Source organism: Urocitellus parryii, chromosome 9 (genome assembly GCF_045843805.1).
Source record: "Urocitellus parryii isolate mUroPar1 chromosome 9, mUroPar1.hap1, whole genome shotgun sequence".
NCBI classification, from domain to species: Eukaryota; Metazoa; Chordata; class Mammalia; order Rodentia; family Sciuridae; genus Urocitellus; species Urocitellus parryii.
Window position 1 is genome coordinate 93382856 of NC_135539.1, and position 24837 is coordinate 93407692.

General features: G+C 35.2%; 1 protein-coding gene across 7 annotated transcripts in view; it reads left to right on the forward strand.

The window, feature by feature from the left end:
* Positions 1 to 24837, forward strand: part of Cdc42bpa (CDC42 binding protein kinase alpha) — a 293703-nt gene that overhangs the window by 26536 nt on the left and 242330 nt on the right. The window lies entirely within an intron of this gene.

The window sequence follows — 24837 nt, forward strand, 5'->3', positions numbered from 1 at the left end:
TGAGGAGGTGATATATGCAGATTTGTAAAAGAGAAGGTGGCAGGCATCTTGGGTAGGAGCATTCCAAACAGAGGGAATAATAAATGCTGAATCCTTAAGGTGGAAACAGGAACAAAAAGACCAGTGTGGCCAGATCAGAGTAAGCAAAGAAGGGGCTGGTAGGGTATGAAGTTCTGTCTTAAAAGGACGTGTTTTTTTTTTCCCCCAAGTCATTGGTGAGTTTTGAGCCAAGGAGTCATATTATCTGGGTTTATGTTTTAAAAGGATGATGGTGGCTGCCATGTGAATAACTCATACCAGTCAGAACTAGCAGTAGTCCAAATGAGAGATGATGGTACTTGGGCAGCAGTAGGGGAGCTGGAGATTTGTGAGGTATTTTATAGAACTCACAGAGCTACCTTTGGATCAACGGTTGGCACTAAAGGAAAAGGTGGAATCAAGGATAGAGGTGTTTCTGAACTGAGTAACCAGATGAATATCAACAGCTAATATGTATTATTTACTGTGTGCCAGGACTGTGTAAGCAATTTAAATGGAGTATCTTTATGAAGAAGGTAGCATTATCCCTGTTTTATAAAGTTTTTTTTTTTTTTTTTAAAGAGAGAGAGAGAGAATTTTATTATTTATTTTTTAGTTTTCAGCGGACACAACATCTTTGTTTGTATGTGGTGCTAAGGATGGAACCTGGGCCGCACACATGCCAGGCGAGCACGCTACCGCTTGAGCCACATCCCCAACCCTCCCTATTTTATAGATGAGAAAACTGAGGCACAGATTTGTGGTCATAACTAATTAGTGGTGTTGTCATCCAAACTTTGGGCTGGGGTGTGGCTCAGTGGTACCATGCTTGCCTAATATGTGTGAGGCACTATGTTTGATTCTCAGTACCACATTAAAAAAATAAATAAGATTATATATATTAAAAAAGGTAGTTTAAAAAAAATCCAAAACTTTTAATCTAATCACAGGACACATGTTCTTTTTAAAAATATTTATTTATTTATTTTTAGGTGTAGTTGGACAGAATGCCTTTATTTTATTTATTTTTATGTGGTGCTGAGGATCGAACCCAGGGCCTTGCACGTGCTAGATGAGCACTCTACTGCTGAGCTACAACCCCAGTCCAGGGCACATGCTCTTAATCACAAATATTCAATTGTACTGCCATTACTGAGAGAATTATTGTAATGAGGATATTTATGGGGGAGTGAGAATCCAGGGAACTTCTGTTTTAGCTATGTTAAGTTTGGGATAGACAGAGTTGATTTATTTGTTTGGAGATGTATTAGTTATAGAGAGATTAGGGTTAGAGATACAGATTTTGGATTCATCAGCTTATAGGTAAAAACCATAGGACTGGTTAAGATTTCTTAAAGAAAATGTGGAAATAAGAAAGAGAAAAGGTCCAAGGACCAACTCTTCAGGCATCTAAAATTTAGAGCTTGAAAAATAGAGGAAAGCTGGTTAAGGAGAGTAGTCAGTAAGGTAGAGGAAAAATAGCAGTATTACCAAGGAAGCCAAAAGAAAGGAGCTTTAGAAGAAATGAAAATAGCATGTTTTGACTATGGCTAAGATGAAGGCAGAAGCCCAAATGGAGCTGGATGAGGAGAATGAGAGCAAAGTAGAAGCCTTTTGCATGGACAAAAAGGTTGTACTGTGATGAGGAGTGAAGATATTTGGTGTTAGTTGGAGGGATTATGGGACTAAGGAAAGTTTTTAAACATGGGGAAATTAATATGATCCAATAAGGAGAAAGAATTTGATGATATAGGAAAGAGGGAGCATAAATGTAGGGTTTGGATGACTGAAGCAGAGCATATGATTTTTTTAAAATAGGTTTATTTGGTGGTAGAAAGATAAAGGTATTCACCTCTGATTGCTTCTGTTATTTTGGTGAAGCTTGAAACAAAGTAATCGGCCAAGAGTGATGGGAGGTGATATAGGATTATTGAACATTTAACGAGAGAGAAGATAATGTGTGTCAGAGGTCCCCCAACTCAGGTGGATGATTTATTAAGAGGACTGACAGGGCACAGCATATAGTAACACATGTCTCATATTTATTACAGTGAAAAGCCACAAGGCAAAATCGGCAAAGGGAAAAAGCTTATGGAATGATTCCCAGAGGAAACCAAGCATATACTTACTTTTAAGAGCCCTTTCTCATTGTTGTTGAATAAGGTTCACTTAATCTTTTAGCAGTTGGTTGTGACAATGCATGAAATATTGTTTACCAGGGAAGCTCACTGGAAACTCAGTGTCCACTGTGTTTATTTTGTTGATCACCTAGTCACCCTCTGCCTAGCAAATACTGAAATTCCAGACTCTTAGAAGGAAGGAAGGTTTTCAGTAAAGACCATTTCGTTTGCTCAAGCAGTATTAAGAGCAGTGAACTCTTCTTACCAGTTAGAATTGGGGAAACACTCCCCAAGTTGAAAGTTCCCATATGCTAATCAAGGCCTATCCTTGTAAGCAGTCCTTTATAAGAGTTGGAATCTTAAGCCGGTGATGCTATCAACTCTTTAAGGTACAAGATGAATTTTGTAGAGTGGAAGAGACTATTTTAGGGATAGTCTTAGGGGGAGAGTGTTGAGATTGTCAGAAATGTGTTTATGTGAAATGTGGATATAAATTTAGTCAGCTAGCATGGTTGTGATTTTTTTGTTTTTCTTCCTGCTATATCCAGCTGCTCAGGAGCAGGGCAGAGTTGCAGTTTTAACTGTGGTGTCCAAAATAATTTGACTTGTGCAAAAATGAGGTTGTTCATTTTTCATATCAGCCTGAGACAGGGACACAATTGGAGATTTCCAGATTTTATTTTCTGTAATGATGCCAGGATAAATCCTAAATGACCCTCTTCCTAGTGACAGGAGCATCTGTGACTCACAGACAATATATATAAATAAAAAATAACCTGACTTTCCTCAGGCTCTGGCAGTCCTTTATTTTGACTTTTTTTCTTTTTTGGTACCAGGGAGAGAACCCAAGAGTGCTTAACCACTGAACCACATCCCTTTTCCCCCATCCCCCCCTTTTTTGAGACTGGATCTCACTGGGTTGCTTATAGCCAGCCTTACTAAATTGCTGAAGCTGGCTTTGAAACTTTGATCCTCCTGCCTTAGCTTTTCAGGCAGCTGGGATTACAAGTGTGTGCCACCATGCCTGGCTTCTTTGTGATTTTTCATTGGGTACCATTACATGGTTCTGTTTTGGGCCATTTATTTCAGGGCTAGATGGATGGAATTTGGGTCTGTTATTTCAAGGGTATATGAATGGAACCAAGAATGTAGACTTTTATTTCCTTTCCACAGCCATATGAGGTTATAAGATGTGAAGTCCTCAGAAGTGGTTCTTAACTTGGTGTAAGTGTCCAAAACACATGTGTGGCCTTTTCCAAAATAAATATAGTTGCAACTCTTTCTGATTGAGTTTACACAGGACAGAGGCCAGGGTATGTGGATTTTTTAAAGTGCTTTCCTGTTGATTCTAGTGTATTCTTCAGATGAAGAATCATAGTCCCAGAGCAGTGAAGGTCAGCTTAATCTTTATAAGTTTTGGACTTTGCATTATTAAAACTGTATAGACAGTTTGTTTTGCTCCCTGTTTTATACAAGAAACGAAAAGAATTTTGCCAGGCTGGGTATGTGTCTGATTGGGTCTACTGGAGAACACTGGACCACATTTATCTACCCAGAGGCATATGCCAGGGAATTTCTTAGTCTCCTCGATCTAGAAGTAAGTGGATTCCTAACATTTGGGGGAACTTGGGCCTCTAGCATAAGAGAAATTTAACTAAATATTGCTCTGAATTTTAGGCTTAGGGACCAATTCAGTATTTCTTTAAGAATCATAGATTATGAAAATCAGTACATGATTTCCATTGCTACAAAGTGCAGGTGTTCTCCTGAGAGGTTGATGGGTAGAATATTATACTTGATAACTACTTGCTGGACCTGAGGTTTAGAGCTTCCAGACTTATGTGCAGTTTGCTGAAAAACTATACTGCATTTATAACATTTTCTGAGACATTATATTCTAAATTACAAATTAACTGTAAATAAATTCTGGATGATGATGGGTTTATAAGTTGTGAATTTCTTAAACTTTTCATTTCAAGGAGAATAAAATGTAGAAAAGTAAATCAGTTTTTAGGAAAAAAAAAATATTTTTTTGTGGTGCTGGGAATTGAACCCAGGGCCTTGTGCATGTAAGGCAAGCATTCTCCCAACTGAGCTGTATCTCTAGCAGGAAATAATTCTTATAACATTTTAAAATTTTAAAATATTAATATATTCTATTAGGTACTTATAAAATCATACCTTCATGATATCTGTTAAGACAAAACATTAATTACCATATTAATTCCCTGTTATAGAAAAGAGTTTATAGATTGTTCAGTAATTACTTAAAACAGTCTAGTAAAGCATTTTGAAAATATTCTAGTAGCATAAACATTTTTATCACAAATAGGATCTTCTTAGAAACATTTCCTTTTTAAAAAATGTATAGAGTTATAATGAGTTAGACCAAATTAAATATAGGCTATTTGTAGATATTGTAGTAAAGTATTTCCCAATGGTGTATGAAACCTGTGATTTTTATGGTGAGTTAAATACTTTTCAGTTTTTAATATTTCTCTTGTTTATGTGTATATACAAAGTCTATATCAAACTTTCTAATATTTAATATCAACAGATAAACGTTTGCTTACAGAAATATTTATGAGACTAATATATAAATACATATAATATATATAAATACATCTTTTCAGGAATATGCTATTGTATTAATATGTATATTTTAAGTTATGTTCCTTAGAACATTGATTCTATCACTTTCATAGAATAATGGAAAATTTAAATCCATAGACTAAGTAAATAGGTAGAGTTTTCTCAATTTGAAGATATTATTTAACTTTTTTGGTACCAAGGGTGCTTAACCACTGAACCATCTCCCCAACATGTCCCTCTATACCCCCATTGCTTTTTCTTTTAAATTTTGAGTCAGGGAACTCCCTAAGTTGCTTTGAACTTGAGATCTTCCTGCCTCAGCTTCTCGATCTGAGTAGTAGTGTGTGTACCATCATGCCTAGCTAAAGATACTATTTTTAAAACTTACAATAACATAAATTTTGTTATTTCTATCATTTTAACCATTTTTAAGTGTTTAATTCAGTGACCTCGATCACATTCACATTATTGACCCCAGGGCTTTGAGCCTGTGAAGCAAGCACTCTACCAATTGAGTTGTATCTTCAGCCCCTCCAGAACATTTTTTATTTAGCAAAATTGAAACTTTGTACTCAATTAAAAATACTCCCCATTACCTCTCCACTCTCACTTATACCCTGGCAACCACTGTTCTACTTCCTACTTGTCAATTTAGCTACTCTTAAGTACACCTCATGTGAGTGGAATCCTACACTATTTGATTTTTTTGTTTGATTACTAGTAAAAAGTGATGTAGAGCTATGCCTTTCTGGTTATATTTTTGTTTCTAAGCAAACAGTATTACTACTTTAAATTTTTTTGTTATCTGGATTTAAAAAATAACTGATATGTTAGAAAGATTTTAGATAACTGCAGCTAGTGCCTGATTCCTGGTGACCTTATTAGAAGAGGAAGAGAGACCAGAGAGACAAAGACATACACATGTGTGCTCCTTTCTTATCATATAATGCTCTGCATTTCCTGCCATCAACAGATGAGGCATTCAAGCCTTTCACCTCCAGAAATGCGAGCCAAAATAAACATTTTCTTTATAAAATAACTTGCCTCAGGTATTTTGTTATAGTAACAGATTAAGACACTGCAGTATGTGCTACAGAAATTCACTGACTTTTTTTTGCTTAACTGCCATCAGAAGTCTCACATTGCACATGTCTGGCTGCAGCAAAAGAACGGGGGGGTGGGGTGGTGGGGTGGTGGGGGGTGGGGGGGTGGGGGGGTGGGGGGTGGTGGTGGAGGGTGGGGGGGTGACGAGCAACTTGTGTACATTGATACAGCAGGAGTGGGAGCCGTTTATTGTAGGACAAGAGGGGTATATATACATTACACACAGCTTATCTTAATTAACATAAATAGATACAGCAGTCAACCAATAAGGAATCTCCACACTTAATGGCTTGCTTTTGTTACTTCACAAACCACTCCCTCTGGCAAAATGCCAGGTGCCATCTTGACTTGTTTACAGACCCTAACATAATAGTAACCACTGGAAGTGATTCTGCTATTTGCTATACGGACATTTTAAAGTATTATGTAAACAACTAATTGTTTAATTTTAATTTAAACTTCTAGGAAGTAATAAAAATCACATTTTAACAGTTTTGAATAGGAGCCATAAAAATAGTAATTTTCAGATAATCTTTTTTTTTTAAAAAAAAGATATTTTATTAGTTGTTGTTGGCCCTTTATTTTTATGTGGTGCTGAGAATCGAACCCAGTGCCTCACACATGCTAGGCAAGCACTCTACCACTGAGCCCCAGCCCCAGCCCCAAATAATCTGTAATAATATTGCCTTTTTGGCATTATGTACTCATTCACTTTTAATTTTTTTCCTTTTACAGTAATAATATTGTCTTTTTGGCATTATTTACTCATTCACTTTTAATTTTTTTTTCCTTTTCGATTATTAAAACTTTTTCACAGACTGGTCTAGTTTTACCCAGAAGCAGGTGGGTTGTTTATCTTTCCTACTTTTTAAAGAAACCTGTACTTCCCAGGATTATTTATGAGTTCCTGGCAGGGCCAGAGCAGAAGTTCAGGTCTCATGAGTCTCTGGGCACTCTTCATCTCACTCTTTTGCCTTCCCTTCAGGCTTTGTCCTTAAACTCAGCTGTCCAGACTGGAGCATTTGTAGAAGTTCTAACTCTGTGTGGTGGGTTTGGGGTGTTCAGAGACATAATTGCTGTCTGGTACTCTGGGCCACCCTTACCAACCAGTGCAGAGTCATCATTTGTAGTGAGATATTTTGCCATAAGTTTTCTATTGTATCTGCTTATTAGTGTAAATAATGTATCTTTGTTTGCTTATTACTTGCCTGGTTTATCTTTTTCCATCATTTTATTCTTTCTTTATCTGTGAATTTGAATGTTTTTTGGATATAGCATATAACTGGATTTTTGCCTCTCAGTGTAAAGTCTTTGTATTTTGATTGGCATGTATAGACCATTTAATTAATTATAAATACAGATTTATTTGGATGCTATTTCTACCACTTAAAAATATTTTTTATATTTATTTTTCCTTATGTTCTCACTGTCTTTTGGATTAATTCAGTACATTTTCCAGATTCACTTTTCTACTCTGCTTGTTTGGATGTACACTTTATTTCTCTTCCTTTAGATGTCATTCAGTTGAAACATATGTTTAATGTAAAGTTAGGCACTATCTTTTATGCACCCCTGAAAGATCCTCTCTTACTCCTAGTCTCTTTGAAGTGGAGAAAGAGAATCTGATTGGGATCTCTTGGGTCAAGTGTCTACTTTTGGATTATAACTATTGCAAAGTATGGGAGAAGAGGAGAGTAATAGTAGAGATATGGTCACTGGGAATGTGCTCTCCCTTATTCCTTACATTTTACCCTGCCCAACTCTGTGAACCATATATTGTTGACTTTTGTCAGCCATTTCAAGTGGTGGATACTATAGAATTGCTATAGACCCAAATATATATAATTCCATAGTCTTTCTATAAGATTTTTTTCTTACGAATTCACAAAATTGGGGGTTCTGGGGCTGTAGCTCAGTGGCAGAGCACTTGCCTTGCATGTGTGAGGCACTGGGTTTGATACTTAGCGCCACATAAAAATAAAGTAAAGTCATTCTGTCCATCTACAACTGCAAAAAAAATTTAAAAAATTCACAGAATTGGGGAGATCTTTCCCCTTTCCCTTTTTTCTCCTTATTCTAGCACTCCTGTCCCCCGCCCCTCATTGGCCATTTCTTAGTGGCTAAGCTGTTCCAAAATGGTTGGGTGACTTAGGTCTTATTCCTTGTTTCTTCCATTTTTTTCATTAGTGCTTGCCTGTTTCAAAATTCCTAGGAGACTTTGAAGAAGTATCATAATTATTCCAGAATTAGAACAAACTATTTACCTTAATTTCTAATGAAAGTTCAGGACCACGGACAGATACATGTGTGCTACCTGTCTCAGCCTCACATCTAAAACAATTAGTAGGCAAAGACATTCCTCTGAAGTTTCCCCTGGTCATCATTCTTTAAATTGTAAGTTATACCTCTCCCCATTTTTATCAGTTATCTAACAGCCAGGTCTTATTTGAAGTTTTCATCTCATCTGCTTATAAAATACCTTACTGGTACCATTGAGTTAGTAAGGAATTTAGTCTACATAAAGAAACTGAAGCCAGATGAGGTGGTGCATGCCTGTAATCTTAGAGGCTTGGGAGACTGAGACAGGAGGATTGCAAGTTCAAAACCAGGCTCAGCAATGGTGAGGTGCTAAGCAACTCAGTGTGACCCTGTTTCTGAATAAAATACAAAATAGGGCTGGGGATGTGGCTCTGGCTGAGTGCCCCTGAATTCAATCCCCAGTACCATCCAAAAAAAAAAAAAAAAGAGAGAGAGAGAGAGAGAGAGAATATGAATTAGGTGAAGTAATTTATCTGAGATTATATAGCTGATCAATGACAGAGCCAGATTTTTAACTCGGGTTTTCTGACTCTGAAGCCAGATCTTTTTAATTCCTTGATACACTTGATTTATGACTTTAAATATGTATTTTAAAATTAATTTATATTTATTTTAATAATTATTTTATATATTGCCCTATTGCCTATTATAATGTTCTTTTTTTCCATTTGTAAGAGCTGTGTTGTTGATTTAGATATTATTAATAGCACTGAGAGCAAGATAGGTGAAAAAAGAGGATGATGAGATTAAGTTGATATAATGGGAAGGTTGACTAGGTAACTACTCAAAATATTTCTTATTTCTAGGATGGTGGCTGGTGCCAAATAGGTACTTAATATAAGAGATGAATAAATGCAGAGTTAAGTGAATAATGGAGACTTTTTTTTCTTGGTGAATTTACTAGTGTATAGTTGGGGAGTTATTGCTTAATAGAGTTTCTGTTTAGGGTGTTAATATTTTGGAAACGGTGGCTTTGCACAATATTATGAATGTAATTATGTGTAATTAATGCTGCTCATATACACCTAACTTAGGTTAAAATGGCATATTTTGTTACTTACAGTTATTATTGAATTTAAAGAAAACCCAGATAACTTATTGATTCAGGTTCTGTTATTATTGACATTTTTCAAGGGAGATTTAGAAGAGATAAATAACTAGTATGAGTACTTATACTTGAACCCAGGTCTGACAATCCCACATTCCGCATTTTTAACCATGTGATTTCTGCTTTCAGTATTAAAAGTGGAATTTTCTCCTTTCCTATTCTGTATTTACATTGTTGTTCACAGTAGTAAAGTTTGCCTCTTTGGTCAATTGATTTGTATTCCTTTTTTTTTTTTTTTAAATGAACACAATATCTTTTCTTTATTTATTTTTATGTCGTGCTGAGGATAGAACCCAGTGCCTCACATGAGCTATAACCCCACCCCCTTATTTATATTCTTTTAAGTCCTCTAGACATTGACTTATGTGTATGTATAATAAGTAAGTGTATACAAGTTTTTTTTCTCCACTGCTTTTTATTCTTTTTTTTTTTTTTTGCATTAATGGCTTACTGTAATATTTCTTTCCCTGCAAATAGATACCAGTTTAAACTCAGTGGCATATGATTATTTTTGTTTCCCAGGAGTGGGATATTATCTGTCTTTTTTTTCCTATCCTATGGTCAATAATTGCTATTTGTTACTATAATATATAATTATCTGATTTACTTCCAAGGCTTAGATTTTTTTTGTATTATTTTAAATGCCAAAACCCATTTTGCTAATATTAGTCATTTTCTTATTAATTTAACAATCATATGTTCTGGGTAGTACTTTTTGGTATCTAAATTATATGTTGCAAATATATTATTCAAGTTTTTTTTAAAACTTTATTCAGGTTATCTTTTCCAAAGACTTAAGTTTTGTTTTTTTTATACTGGGGATTGAACCCAGGGGCTCTTTACTATTGAGGTACATCCCCAGCATCCCTGTTTTTTTTTTTTTTTTTTTAAGTTTTCAATGGATCTTTAATAAATTAATTAATTTACTTACTTATTTATATGTGGTGCTGAGTTTCGAATCCAGGGGCTCATATATACCAGCCAAGCCACAACACTGAGCCACAACTCCAGCTCCTCCAGTCCTTTTTATTTTTTATTTTGAGACAAGGTCTCACTAAGTTGCGGAGGCTGTCCTCAAGCATGAAATTCTCCTGCTTTGGCCTCCTAAGTCATTGGGATTATAGGTATGCACCTTCATATCCAACTAAGATTTAATTTTTTATATATATGAATTTTTTTCTTGTATGGCTTTTGGTGTAGCTGCTAAGAAAGTCTTCACCTCAGTATATTCTGTTATTTTCTCCTAATAGTACTAAGGGTTTTAAAAAATTGCTTCTTTTGCTGGGCATAGTGATGCATGCCTATAATCCCAGTGGCTCCAGAGGCTGAGGCAGGAGGATTGTGAATTCAGAGCTAGCCTCAGCAATTTAGTGAGGTTCTGTCTCTCAATAAAATTAAAAAAGGGTTAGGGATGCAGTTCAGTGGTTAAGTGCTCCTGGGTTCAATCCCCAGTATGCCCCCCCCCCCAAAAAAAAAAATTGCTTCTTTAATTATGGTATTACTTTTTAAACTGTGTGAATTTTATGGATCAGTTTTTTCCTTCAAGCATTCCATCTTTGGCCCACTGATTTAAAATACCATTTTTACACTAAATTCTTATCTATTGACTGACCTATTTAAAAGTTCATTTCTGTTTCATTGTTCTGTTGGTTCATTTGTTTCTGTATTGTTTTTATTTGCTTTTGTGATGCAGTGGTTGGGTTGAGTAGTTGTCACAGCATCAGTACGGCTCACAAAGCCTAAAATGTTTACTGTAGCTTTCATAGACAAAAGTTTGCCAGTTCCAATATTTGTATGCTACACTTTTATTTAATATAATTTATTAGATTTGATATTTGGTAGAATAGATCCATACTTTTATTTTTGAAAACGTCTGTGTTTTAAATATTTTCTTCAGTCACATAAAAAATCCACAAAGAAACATTGAAGTTATACTATACATAAAACATGAAATAGACCTCAGAGACATTTATACAACATTTCATCCAATGTTAGGCCACAAAACAAGTCTCAACAAATTAAAAAAAATCAAAATCACATCATGAATCTCCTCTGACAATACAATAAAACTAGAAATCAACAAGAAGAAATTTTGAAATTGTACAGATACATGGATATTAAACCAACATGCTCCTGAATAACCAGTGAGTCAACAAAGAAGGCAAAAGAAAAATTAACAAAAAAATTCTCAAAACAAATGAAAATGGAAACAGAACACGTGGAAACTTACGTGATACAATAAAAGAGGTAGTACTAAGAGGGGTGTTTCTAGCAGTAAGTGCCTCCATCAAAAAGATAGAGAGATTTAAAGCAAGTAACTGAATGATGCAACTCAATAACTAGAAAGGCAAAAACAAAAGAAGGTCAGAAATAACAAAGATCATAATAGAAATAAATGAAAAATCAATGAAGGGGCTGGGGTTGTGGCTCAGCGGTGGAGCGCTCGCCTAGCCCTCGGTTTGACCTTCAGCACCACATAAAAATAACTACAACTAAAAAGTAAATATTAAAAAAGGGCTGGGGTTGTAGAGTGCTTGCCTAGCACAGGTGAGGCACTGGGTTTCATCCTCAGCACCACATAAAATAAATAAATAACTAAAATAAAGTTATAAAAAATCAATGAAATGAAAAATTGATTTTTTTGATATAAGAAAATCAACAAACATTTAAATGAATGAAGAAAAAGAGAAAGTCCCAAATAAGAAGAGACATTACAACTGATATTACAGAAAAAAAAATCATTAGGGAATATAATTAAATATAATTAAATAACAACTATATACCAATACATTGGGAAACTTAAAAGAAATAGATTAATTTCTGGACACAAATAGCCTATCAAAATTGAACATGATGAAATAGAGAACTTGAACAGACCAGTAATGAATAACCAGATTGAATCAATAATAAAAAAAAAAGTCTGCCAAAGGGCATGGTGGTGCACACCTATAATCCCAGCAACTCAAGGAAGCGGAGGCAGAAGAATTGCAGATTCAAGGATAGAATCAGCAATTTAGGGAGACTCTGTCTCAAAATAAAAGGGGTAGAGATATAGCTGGGGTAAAGCACCCCTGGGTTTGACTTCTAGTAGTAGAAGGGTCGGGGGAGTCTCCCAACAAAGAAAAGCACATGACTGATGGCTTCACTGCTAAGTTTTATTAAGATTTTTTTTTTTTTTTTTTTTTGTACTGGGGATTGAACCCAGGGCGCTCTACTACTGAGACAAGGTCTTGGCTGGCCTTGAACTTGCCATCCTCCTGCCTAAGCCTTCTGAGCTACTTGGATTATAGACATACATTATTGAGCCTGGCTTTATTGAACTTTTAAAGAATAAACACTAATTCTTCTCAAACTGTTCTAAAAAATGAAAAGGGAGGAAACATGTCCTCACTCATTGTATGTATACCAAAATCAGACAAACATGTCCTCACTCATTGTATGTATACCAAAATCAGACAAACATGTCCTCACTCATTGTATGTATACCAAAATCAGACAAAGGAGTAACAAAAAAAATTATATACCAGTGTGTCTGATGAACATGTAAAATTCTCAACAATATACTAGCAAACAAATTCCAAAAGCACTTAAAAATTATTATGCACCATGGCCAATGGATTTAATCCACATGTGCAAGGATATGGTTCAACTTGTGCTAATCAATAAATATAATAAATCACATCAACAGAAAGAAGGATGAAATCATATGATCATCGCAATACATGTAAAAAAGTATTTAATAAAATTCAAAATCCCTTAATGATAAAAATTATAAACAAATTAGATGTAGAAAGAATGTGCCTCAACCCAATAAAAGTTGTTATTATGATTTGGTAAGAGGTGTCCCCCCAGAAGCTCCTGTGTTAATGCTGGAATGTTCAGAGGTAGAATGATTGCATTGTGAGAGCTGTAACATAATCAGTCCATCCCAATTTGAATAACTGGGTGGTAACTGTAGTCAGTTTGGGTGTAACTGGAGGAAGGTCACAGAGGGTGTGCCTGGAAGGTGGGGGTATTCCATGTGGTCTCTCACCCCACCCCCCTCTCTCTGCTTCTTGATCCTGCCATGAGGGGAACAACTTTCCTCCACTGGGCCCTTCCTCTATCATGTCCTGCTTCACCTTGGGCCCAGAGCAATGGAGTTGGCCATCTTTTGACTGAGACCTTTCAGTCTAGGATCCCCAAATAAATTTTTCCTCCTCTCAGTTGTTCTTGTTGGGAGTTTGGTCACAGTGTTGAAAAAGCTGACTAAAACAATTGTGTATGACAAACCCACTGCTGTCATACTGAATGGGGAAAAGTTTGAAAGTATACTCTTCAAAATCTGGATCAGGACAAGGATGTTCACTTTGACCACTCTCATTCAACGCAGTACTGGAAATCTAAGCAAGAGAGAGAAATAAAGGGCATCCAAATTGGAAAGGAAGAAGTTCAATATCTTTGTCTGTAGATGAATGATTTTACCATTAGAAAAACAGAGTTCACCAAAAACTGTTAGAACTGGTGAGTTAAATAAAGTTGCGGGATTCACAATCAACATATGAAAGTCAGTAGTATTTTTATGTACCAATAGTGAACTTGCTGAAAAAGAAATCAGTAAAGCAATCCTTTTCACAATTGTTAAAATAATATAAAATTCTTGGGAGCAAACTTAATGAAGGAATTGAAAACTGTCTGTAATGAAAAATCATTAAACACTATTGAAAGAAATTGAAGAACTTGTGTGTGCATGCATGTACACATACACACACACACAAAAAGAAATTGGAAGACATCTCATGTTCATGGATTGGAAAAGTTAATATTTAAAAATGTCCAAACTACCCAAAGTAAGATTCAGTGCTATTTTCATGGAATGACATTCTTCATGGGAAAAGAAGAAAACAATCTTAATGCTCATATGGAACCACAAAATATTTTGAGTAGCCAAAGTAATCCTGAACAAAAGGAATAAATCTGGAAATATCACAATATCTGACTTCTAACACAATGATTGCAGAGCTATCATAACTCAAACAGCATAGTACTGGCTAAAACCAGACACATAGATCAATGGAGCAGCATAAACCCAGGAATGAATCCATATACTAACAACCAGTGATTTTGACAAAGGTACCAAAAACATACATTGAATCAGAACAGTCTCTTAAATAAATTGTGCTGGGAAAACTATACCTGTATGCAGAAAAATGACACTAGATGACTCTATTGCTATATACAATGTCAACTCAAAATTACCTAAATGTAAGACCTAAAACAATGAAACTACTAGAAGGAAACATAAGGAAACAGGTATTGTTATGTGCTCAGATTTTTTTTGGATAAGACCCCAAAAGCACAGGCAACAAAAGAAAAATGGGATTTTATCAAACTAAGAAGTTTCTGTACAGCAAAGGAAACGATCAACAGAGTGAAGAGACAGCCAGCAGAATGTGAGAAAATATTTGCACACTGTTCATCTGACAAGGGACTGATATCCAGATATATTAAATAACTCAATCACCAAACAAAAAATGCTATGAATAACCTGATTAAAACCAAGGCCCTGGGTTCGATCCTCAGTACCACATAAAAATAAATTAAAAAAAATGATTTGCTCAAAAGAAAATACATGAGTTGACAGCAGCTACATGAAAAAATATTTAACATCATAATTATCATGGAAATGCAAATCAAAGTCACAGAAAAAAATCTCAGCTCAGTTATAATTGTTGTTATCAAAAAGAAAAAATTTGTAGGGCTGGGGTGGTAGCTCAGTGGTAGAGCGCTCGCCTGGCATGCGCAAGGCCCTGGGTTCGATCCTCAACACCACATAAAAATAAATAAGCAAAATAAAGGTATTGTGTACAACTAAAAAATAAATATTAAAAAAAAATAAAAAATTTGTAGGGCACGGTGGTGCACGCCTGTAATCCCACTGGCTCAGGAGGCTGAGACAGGTGGTTCCCGAGTTCAAAGGCAGCTTTAGCAACAGCGACATGCTTAGCAACTCAGTGAGACCCTGTCTCTAAATAAAATACAAAATAGGGCTGCGGATGTTGCTCAGTGGTTCAGTGCCCCTGAGTAAATTTTTTTTTTTTTAACAAATGTTGGTGGGATGCAGAGAAAGTTGTTGGTGTGAATGTAAATTAGAATAGCCATTATGGAAAATAGTATGGAGTTCCTAAAAAGTCTCAATAGAGAACTACAATATGAATCAGCAATCCCACTATTGGGTGTATATATCCAAAGGAAATGAAATCAGTATGTAAAGAGATATATACACTCCAATGTACCCTGTAGTAATATTCACAGTACTTAGTATAATCAACCTAGGTGTCATTGATGGATGACTGGATAAAGAAAATTCAGTGTACATAGTAGACTTTTTTAAAAAAAAATTATTTTAATTAGGTATATATGATAGCAGAATGCGTTTTGATTCATTGTACACATTTGTATCACAACTTTTCATTTCTCTGGTTGTATATGTTTCATCACACCATATGTGTAGTCATACTATATTTCTCTAATTGCTAGAGATGTTGAACATTTTTTCATATATTTGTTGATTGATTGTGTATCTTCTTCTGAGAGGTGTCTGTTCAGCTCCTTAGCCCATTTATTGATTGGGTTGTTTGTTGTTTTGGTGTTAAGTTTTTTGAGTTCTTTATATATCCTGGAGCACTAATCAGTGCTCTCTCTGACATGTGTGTGGTAAAAATTTGCTTCCAAAATGTAGGCTCTTTCCTCACCTCATTGATGGTTTCTTTTGCTGAGATGGTTTCTTTTGCTTTTTAGTTTGAATCTATCCCATTTATTAATTCTTGATTTTATTTCTTGCGCTTTAGGAGTCTTGTTAAGGAAGTCAGGCCTAATCTGACACGATGGAAATTTGGGCCTATTTTTTCCTCTCTTAGGCGCTGGGGTCTCTGGTCTAATTCCTAGGTCTTTGATCTACTTCGAGTTGAGTTTTTACATGGCGAGAGAGGGGTTTCGTTTCATATCATTGAATATGGATTTCCAGTTCTCCTAGCACCATTTGTTGAAGAGGTTATCTTTTTTCCAATGTATATTTTGGACTGCTTTGATAGTTTGAGATAAATGTATTTATGTGGGTTTGTCTGGTGTCTTCTATTCTGTACCATTGGTCTACATGTCTATTTTTTTTTAGTTGTAGATGGACACAATTACTTTATTTATTTATTTATTTTTAAAATGTGGTGCTGAGGATTGAACCCAGTGCCTCATTTGTATGAGGCAAGCGCTCTGCCACTGAGCCACAATCCCAGCCCTTACATGTCTATTTTTGTGCCAATGCCGTTTTTGTTACTATAGTTTTATAATGTAGTTTAAGGTCTGGTATTGTTATGCCTCCTGCTCACTCTTTTTACTAAGGATTGTTTTGGCTATTCTGGGTCTCTTATTTTTCCAAATGAATTTCATGATTGCCTTTTCTATTTCTATGAGGAGAAAGACATTGGGATTTTAATTGGATTGTCATTGAATCTCTATAGTGCTTTGGGTAACATGGCCATTTTGACAATATTATTTTTGCCTATCCAAGAGCATGGGAGATCTTTCCATCCTCTAAGATCTTCTTCAATTTCTTTCTTTAGTGTTCTGTAGTTTTCATTGTAGGAGTCGTTCATCTCTTTTGTTAAGTTGATTCCCAAGTATTTTATTTATTTATTTATTTTTTTGAGGCAGTTGTGAATGGGATAGTTTTCCTAATTTCTCTTTTCAGAGGATTCATCAATGATGAATAGAAATCCACTTGAGTTATGGGTATTTTATGCTACTTTGCTGAATTCATTTATTAACTCTAGAAGTTTTCTAGTGGAGTTTTTTGGATCCTCTAAGTATAGAATAATGTCAGCAAATAATGATAGTTTGAGTTTTTCTTTTCTTATTCATATCCCTTTAATTTCTTTCATTTGTCTAATTGCTCTGCCTAGAGTTTCATATCATTCTTGAGTATGGCTAAATAAAAGTCTACTCTGTTGTTTCCAACAAACAACAACACAGTAGACTTTTATTCAGCCATACTCAAGAATGATATGTGTCATTTATGGCAACATGGATGGAACAGACATCATGTTAAGTCAAATAAGCTAGGCACAGTCAAATACTACATATTCTCATGTACACGGAAGCTAAAAAAGTTGATGATCTAGAAGTAAATAGAATAGTGGTCACCAGAAGCTAGGAAGGGTAGAGGGATAGAAGGATAGAGGAATGGATGGCTAAAGGTTTCAAAGTTATATAAGGATAAGTTCTAGTGTTCTGTGGATAGTGTGACTGGTAAGACGCTGAAGAGAGTACAGAGAAGGGAAGTTTATTGGGAGGTTGGTCAATGGATACAAAGTTACAGATAGAAAGGAAGAATAACTTTTGGAGTTCTGTTTTTTTTTTAAATTTTTTTGAATAATTCTTTTTAGTTGTAGATGGACACAATATCTTTGTTTATTTATTTATTCTTATGTGGTGCTGAGGATCAAACCCAGGGCCTCATGCATGAGAGGGAAATGCTCTGCCTCTGAGCTACAACCCCAGACCCTAGAGTTCTGTTGTTTATCACTGAAAAATAATGTATTTGTGTAGGTCAAAAACATCATAGTAACAGCTTAAGTAAAAAAAAAAAATGGAGTGTTTGGGGAAAAGGCCTTCTCACTGTTTTTCTTACTCATGAGGGAGAAAACCTTTCCCAGGATCCCATAGGCCCTTTTTATATCTTTGGTCCAAATCATATAAAGCAAGTTTCACACATTTGCCTGAATAAACAATGGAAAAGAGGAACTTGATTGACATGATTTACATATACCAATTATAATTCATTTGCTGGGGCAAAACAAACTGCTGCCACTCAAAATCTGGGGTTGTTAGTGAAGACAAAGGGAACATGATATGCAGTTTTATTTGGCATTTCTGTGTTTGTTGCATGACTCTGTGTGGATCCATGTTACCTCTGCTTATGATGTCGCCAAATCCATATACATATTATGGACTGTTTTGGATTTTTGTTCAGTAATAACTCAAATTATTATCAAAATATTAAAAAAAATTCATTCTGAAAGATACTTCTGCTTAAAAGTGAACAAGACTCAGCTTTTACCCTCAAGTATCTGTCCTTGCCAATTATCTTAGAAATATACCACTTGTAATTTTATTCTTTGTTTAAGTAGTGTGTAATTGTGATATTTCATAACTCTTTACTTTAGATTATTTTAAAAGAATACCATGTATATTGGTTGCAAAATATAGACATGGAACCTGATAGTAATTAGTAACAGTATTAATGTGACTTTAGTAACTACACTTTTCCCTTTGCTCACTGATTGTTTTCCTTATGGATGGATTATTATCTTTCCCGGCCCTGGCACTGGTCCTTGATTCTCATGTTAGTCTACCGCAGATTAGCATTAGCGCCCATAGTGGAGAGAAAGGATAAGGGGGATAATAGAATGATAATAATAATAGAATGATAGTAATAGAAAGGATAAGGGGGATAAAGAATGATGGAATGGAAACTCATCAGTGGAGGAATTTGAGAGGAAAGGGAGGAAGAATATTGGATGAAGGTTAAAATCTCTTTCTCCTGCACTTTCTTATGCCTCTTACCTTACTTCTTCAGATTCTGTCTTTATTCCTTTTATTCTCACATGTGCCTTCTCCTTCCCATTCCCACTCTGCTTTTCCATTGGATACTTACTCTAAGTTTCTTTCTGAAACCATGGTAACCATCACCAGTGGCCATCTAGCCAGTAGTTGAGGGAGAGGGAAGCCAGAGGGTAACACTGAAGGATACTCTGTCTTTGAATCTTGGGCTTTAGAGAGTAAAGAATGTATAATCTTGCAAGGTGTCCTTGGAATTTCATATTATAACTTTAAATTTTTTTTCTTGTAGAATTATTCATTTATTTATGCATTAATTAAATAATGTCAAAGGGGATCAGAACTCTTCTTTTCAAAGTAATCTTTTTTTCTTAGAATTATTTCATGTTTAAATCTTTTAATTTTAGCATCTGAATGTTTATTTCAAAGTTTTAGGGAATAAACAGGCAACTTATTATATTGGAAAGGTTTTTGAATCCCTACGGGTCTGAGTTTGAATCCTGTCTGTGCTACTTATTGATAGCTAATTAATCTCCACTTTTAAATATATACCCATTTATTTTTTGTAAGATGGGATTGGGTTATATGTTTTTTCGGTGTTTAGCTTTTTGAGTTCTTTATATACCCTATATTAGTGCTCTGATGTGTGAGGGGTAAAAATTTGCTCCCAGGATGTAGGCTCTCTGTTCACCTCACAGATTGCTTCTTTTGCTGAGAAGAAACTTTTTAGTTTCATTCAATCCCATTTATTGATTCTTGGTTTTAATTCTTGCGCTATAGGAGTCTTATTAAGGAAGTTGGGGCCTAATCTCACATGATGAAGATTGGGGCCGACTTTTTCTTCTGGTAGTTGCAGAGTCTCTGGATTAATTTCTAGGTCCTTGATCCATTTTGAGTTAAGTTTCGTGCATGGTGAGAGATAGGGGTTTAATTTCATTTTGTTGCAATTTTCCAGTTTTCCCAGCACCATTTGTTGAAGATGCTATCTTTTTTCCAGTGCATATTTTTGGAACCTTTGTCTAATATAATTGTAATTCTTTGGGTTAGTCTCTGTGTCCTCTACTCTGTACCATTGGTCTACCAGCCTGTTTTGGTGCCAATACCATGCTGTTTTTGTTACTAGTGCTCTGCAGTATAGTTTAAGGTCTGGTATAGCGATACCACCTGCTTCACTCTTCCTGCTAAGGATTGCTTTAGCTATTCTGGGTCTCTTATTTTTCCAGATGAATTTCATGATTGCTTTTTCTATTTCTATGAGGAATCCCATTGAGATTTTGATTGGAATTGAATTAAATCTGTATAGTGCTTTTGGTAGTATGGTCATTTTGATAATATTAATTCTGCCTATCCAAGAGCAAGATGGAATTGATTATGAGAATGGGAGATAATGTATGACATGTGTCTATTTTGATACTTATCTTAGATGGCTTCTAATAAAATGGTAGCTGCTAAGATCATTATTATCAGAAAAGTTTGTCCTTAGTAATAAATCAGTTTCTTGCTCAGAAAGCACTTTCACAGATTGAGTACAGACAATGATTAGGGATTCATTTTGTTTTCTCAGGTTTTTTTTTTTTTTGGTACTGGGGATTGAACAGGAGTACTTAACCACTGAGCCACATCCCCAGCCCTATTTTGTATTTTATTTAGATAGGGTCTCACTGAGTTGCTTAGTGCCTCACTATTGCTGAGGCTGCCTTTGAACTTGCAATCCTCCCAATCCTCCTGTCTCAGCCTCCCGAGCCACTGTGCCAGGCATCCCTAGTCCTTTTTATGTTTTATTTTGAGACAGGGTCTAGCTAAGCTGCTTAGGGCCTCACTAAATTGCTGAGGCTGGCTTTGAACTTTTGATCCTCCTGCGTTGGGCTTTCAGGTCGCTGGGATTATAGGCATGCACCATCATGTTTGGCTTCACATTACATTTTGAAATTGGGACAGGATGTCAGAATTTACATAAACCAATCGCTTTTGTGTTGGTGTGTCTTCTTAGCCAGCTGTAGCATAGTGGTACTTTTGACTTCTTAATCAGGTTTCTACAAGTAAATCATATAAAATTTCTAAGCCTGACAATAAATGGGGTTTATATACCTAATTTATTAGCGTATTAGTTTGGAAGTCTGTGAGAGAAAAACCAGGTTCTTGTGATAAAACTCAGGTGCTCAAGCAATCAAAGGCAGGAATGTAAGCAAATGTCGGGAATCATTGGAATACAGAGTAAGAGAACTGTCAGCTCCTTTTGTCCTTGTTTCTGCTTGTTTTTTTTTTTTTCTTTCTTTCTGCATAACTGATTTTCTTCTTTGTCTTCAGCCTCATGATGGAATGTTTTCATTGACATCTGTTGAGTTCGCTAATTCTTTTTTTTAAAGAATTTTTTAATATTTATTTTTTGGTTCTGGGCAGAAGTGACATCTTTTGTTTGTATATGGTTCTAAGGATCGAACCCCGGGCCGCACGCATGCCAGGCGAGCACACTACCGCTTGAGCCACATCCCCAGCCCAAATTTGCTAATTCTTGTAACCATCTGCAGAGACTTAACTTTTTCTGAGTTCAGTTTTAAATTATTCATTCCCCAGTTTAGATTGGTTTCTCCACTGGTTCACTTAACTGTGGCAAGGAAGGTAGGGCCTGGAGATATTATGCACATTACCTGTGCATATTATGCACATTACCTAGTGAAAAGTACCAATTGATTTGTCCTTGAGAATTGAGGATGAGATTTTCAGAGAAGGAAAGGGAGGAAGCATGGCAGATAGATACCTCAGAAAATTTATGTCACAAGTGAAGGTACTAAACTGTGTAGCACTGGAGAGAGTCTCAAGGTATTGCATTATTAGATGGTATAGTATTTTGTGAAGCATTACTAAATATAGCGTCTCTCAGAATAGCATGTCATTTATCTAGCAATACAGCAAACCCAATTGGTCCCTTATATAGCCTTAATTTTTGTCAAGGACAATAGTATAGTGATTATGAAATCTTTTTCAGTTGTTATAATGAATATAAAGTCTTTTTGCATTTTGTCTTTAATATAAAAAATTATTTTAATCACAGTGCCTGAAATGGGCTTTTGATGGATAGAATAATTTTTAAAAACATCTTTGTATAAAGCATTTTTGTTAAATATTGCTAATGAATGTTTGGAAGTAAATTGAATGTAAAATCAATTTTTCTCAAATGCAATGGAGAAACAGGAAATATTCAAGGAAATAGTAAATCTTCTGACTCTATCATTGAATTTTTGAACTCAACTATAACAACATATGAAGGCATCTTTTAAATTTTCCTAGACATTTTGAATAATTTTATAACTCTTAGCTTTGTTTTGGTTCATTTCCTTTATATTATTTAGAGTAGCATACACAAGATAACTCTACTCACCTGTAGGCATTTCATTGTTCCTTTTTCCTTTTTACCACAAATTAGAATAAGTGTCCATTCTGCAGTCTCCATTCTGGCAATCTGCATTCAGAGGAATGAATTGAATCCTTACCTATGCCACATACAAAAATTTAAACTTAAAAGCTTAATCTATAAAACTCTTAGAAGAAAACCAAGAGGAAAATTTGTATGACATTGGGTAGATATAACAGATTTTGTGGATCTGATAAAAAATGGACACTAAAAAGTGTCCATTCTGCAGACTTTTTTTTATCTGGACCTCTGATTTAGCTTTTGGAAGAACTAAATTATGATTAATGATAACCTTGTGATCCTGTGATAGAGTAGAAATCAAAGCTCTGTTTTTTTTTTTTTTTTTTTTTTTTTTTGTACCAGGGATTGCACCCAGAGATGCTTTACCACTGAACCACATCCACAGGCCTTTAATTTTTTTTTTTTTTTTTTTTTTTTTAAAGACTGGTTCTCTCTAAGTTGCTTAGGGTCTCGTTAAATTGCTGAGGCTGGCTTTGAACTTGTGATCCTTCTGCCTTAGCCTCCAAAGCTGCTGGGATTATAAGTATATATGTCTGTGCCCAGCTCAAAGCTCCTTTTTAAGCATAGGCTATTGATGTTATAATGATTTTGGGTTTTAGTTAGGCTTTTGTTTCCAGTTCTAAGAAGATTGTATGTATCAACATTGTCAAACTTAAATGTTTTTTTTTTAGTTGTACATGGACACATGGACACACTTTATTTTATTTATTTACTTTTATGTGGTGCTGAGGATGGAACTCAGGGACTCGCATGTGCTAGGTGAGTGCTCTACTGCTGAACTACAACCCCAGCTCTAATATAGTGTCTTTTGATGCAAAAGCTTTGACTTTGATGAAATTCAGTTTATTTTCTCTTTTTTTTGCCTGGGACTTTTGTATCATATCCACAAAATCTGTTACATCTACCCAATGTCATACAAATTTTCCTCTTGGTTTTCTTCTAAGAGTTTTATAGATTAAGCTTTTAAGTTTAGATCTTTGATCCATTTCAAAATAATTTTTGTATGTGGCATAGGTAAGGATTCAATTCATCCCTCTGCATGCAGATAGCCAGTTTCCCCAGAACAATTTGCTTATTGTCCTCTGCTCATTACTAATCTTGGCACCCTTTTTGAAATCAACTAACCATATATGTGAAGATGTATTTCTGGATTCTCTGATTTAATCTGTTGATCTGTATGTCTGTGTTTATGTCAGTACCATGTTGTTTTAATTACTACAACTTTGTAGCAAATTTTGAAATCACGAGTATGAGATTTCTAACTTTGTTCTCTTTCAAGATTGTTTTGGCTAATCAGAGTATGTGGAAATTCCATTTGATTTTAGAATAGTTTTTCTATTAAAAATACTATTGCAATTTTGATAGGGGTTTCATTCGGCCTGTAGATTGCTTTGGGTAGCATTGTCATCTTATCAGTACTAACTCTTCCAATCCAGAATATGGGATGTCTTTCCATTTATTTAGGTCTTTAAAATTTTTAAGCAATATTTTGTAAATGAAAGTCTTTCAACTTTGTTGTTAAATTTTTTCCTAAGTACTTTATTGTTCTGGATGCTATTGCAAATGGAATTTAAAAAAATATCCTTTTCTAATTGTTCATTGCAAATATGTAGAAATACAATTAATATTTAAAGCAGTTTTATTGATTTATAATTTGCATCCCATATAATTCACATCTTTAAAGTATACAATTTAAATTAACATTCTTAGTATATTCATGTTGTTACGCATCCATCAACACAATTCAATTTTAAACATTTTTATCATATCTCAAGGAAATCTTCATATTTATTAGTAGTTGCTTCACATTACTCCATTTTCTCAGCCACCTAGCCTCCTTTCTTCTCTGTAGATTTACCCATTTCATGCAAATGCATTCATATGTATGTGAACACAGAATACTTTATTTCTCCTTTCCGTTTTGAATGCTCATCCTGTGCCTGTTTGTTATTGGCTAGAACTTACAGTAGAATAGAAGTGGCTGAAGGAGGAATCTTTATCTTCTTTATTTTAGGGGAGCAACTTTCCCCACTGAGTATGTTTTGTAAGGGTAGGAGCAGTAAGTTTGAATTGAGGTATTGTTGGCTGTAACACATTTCTTATTCCTCATGTTAGAAATATTGGGGTACTGCACGAAATCAGACACATACTCAAAAGTTACTCATCAAGTTTACTTGTGCAGAAGAGCATGCTTGCCACAGTCTGGCTGCAGCAAAATAACCGGGGGGGTGACGAATAACTTGTGTAGATTGATAACAGCAGGAGTAGGAGCCGTTTATTGTAGGACAACAGAGCTATTTATACATTCCTTGCAGCTTATCTTAATTAGCATAAACTAGATACATCAATCAACCAATAAGGAATCTCCACACTTAATGGCTCACTTTTGTTACTTCTCAAACCACTCTCTCTGGCATTTTGCCAGGCACCATCCAGACTTGTTTACGAACTCTAACATTCCCCTGGCAAAATACCAGGTGTTATTTTGACTTGTTTACAGACCTTAACACATGCTCCCCCCAAATTTTGGCAATCTGTAATGCAGCACT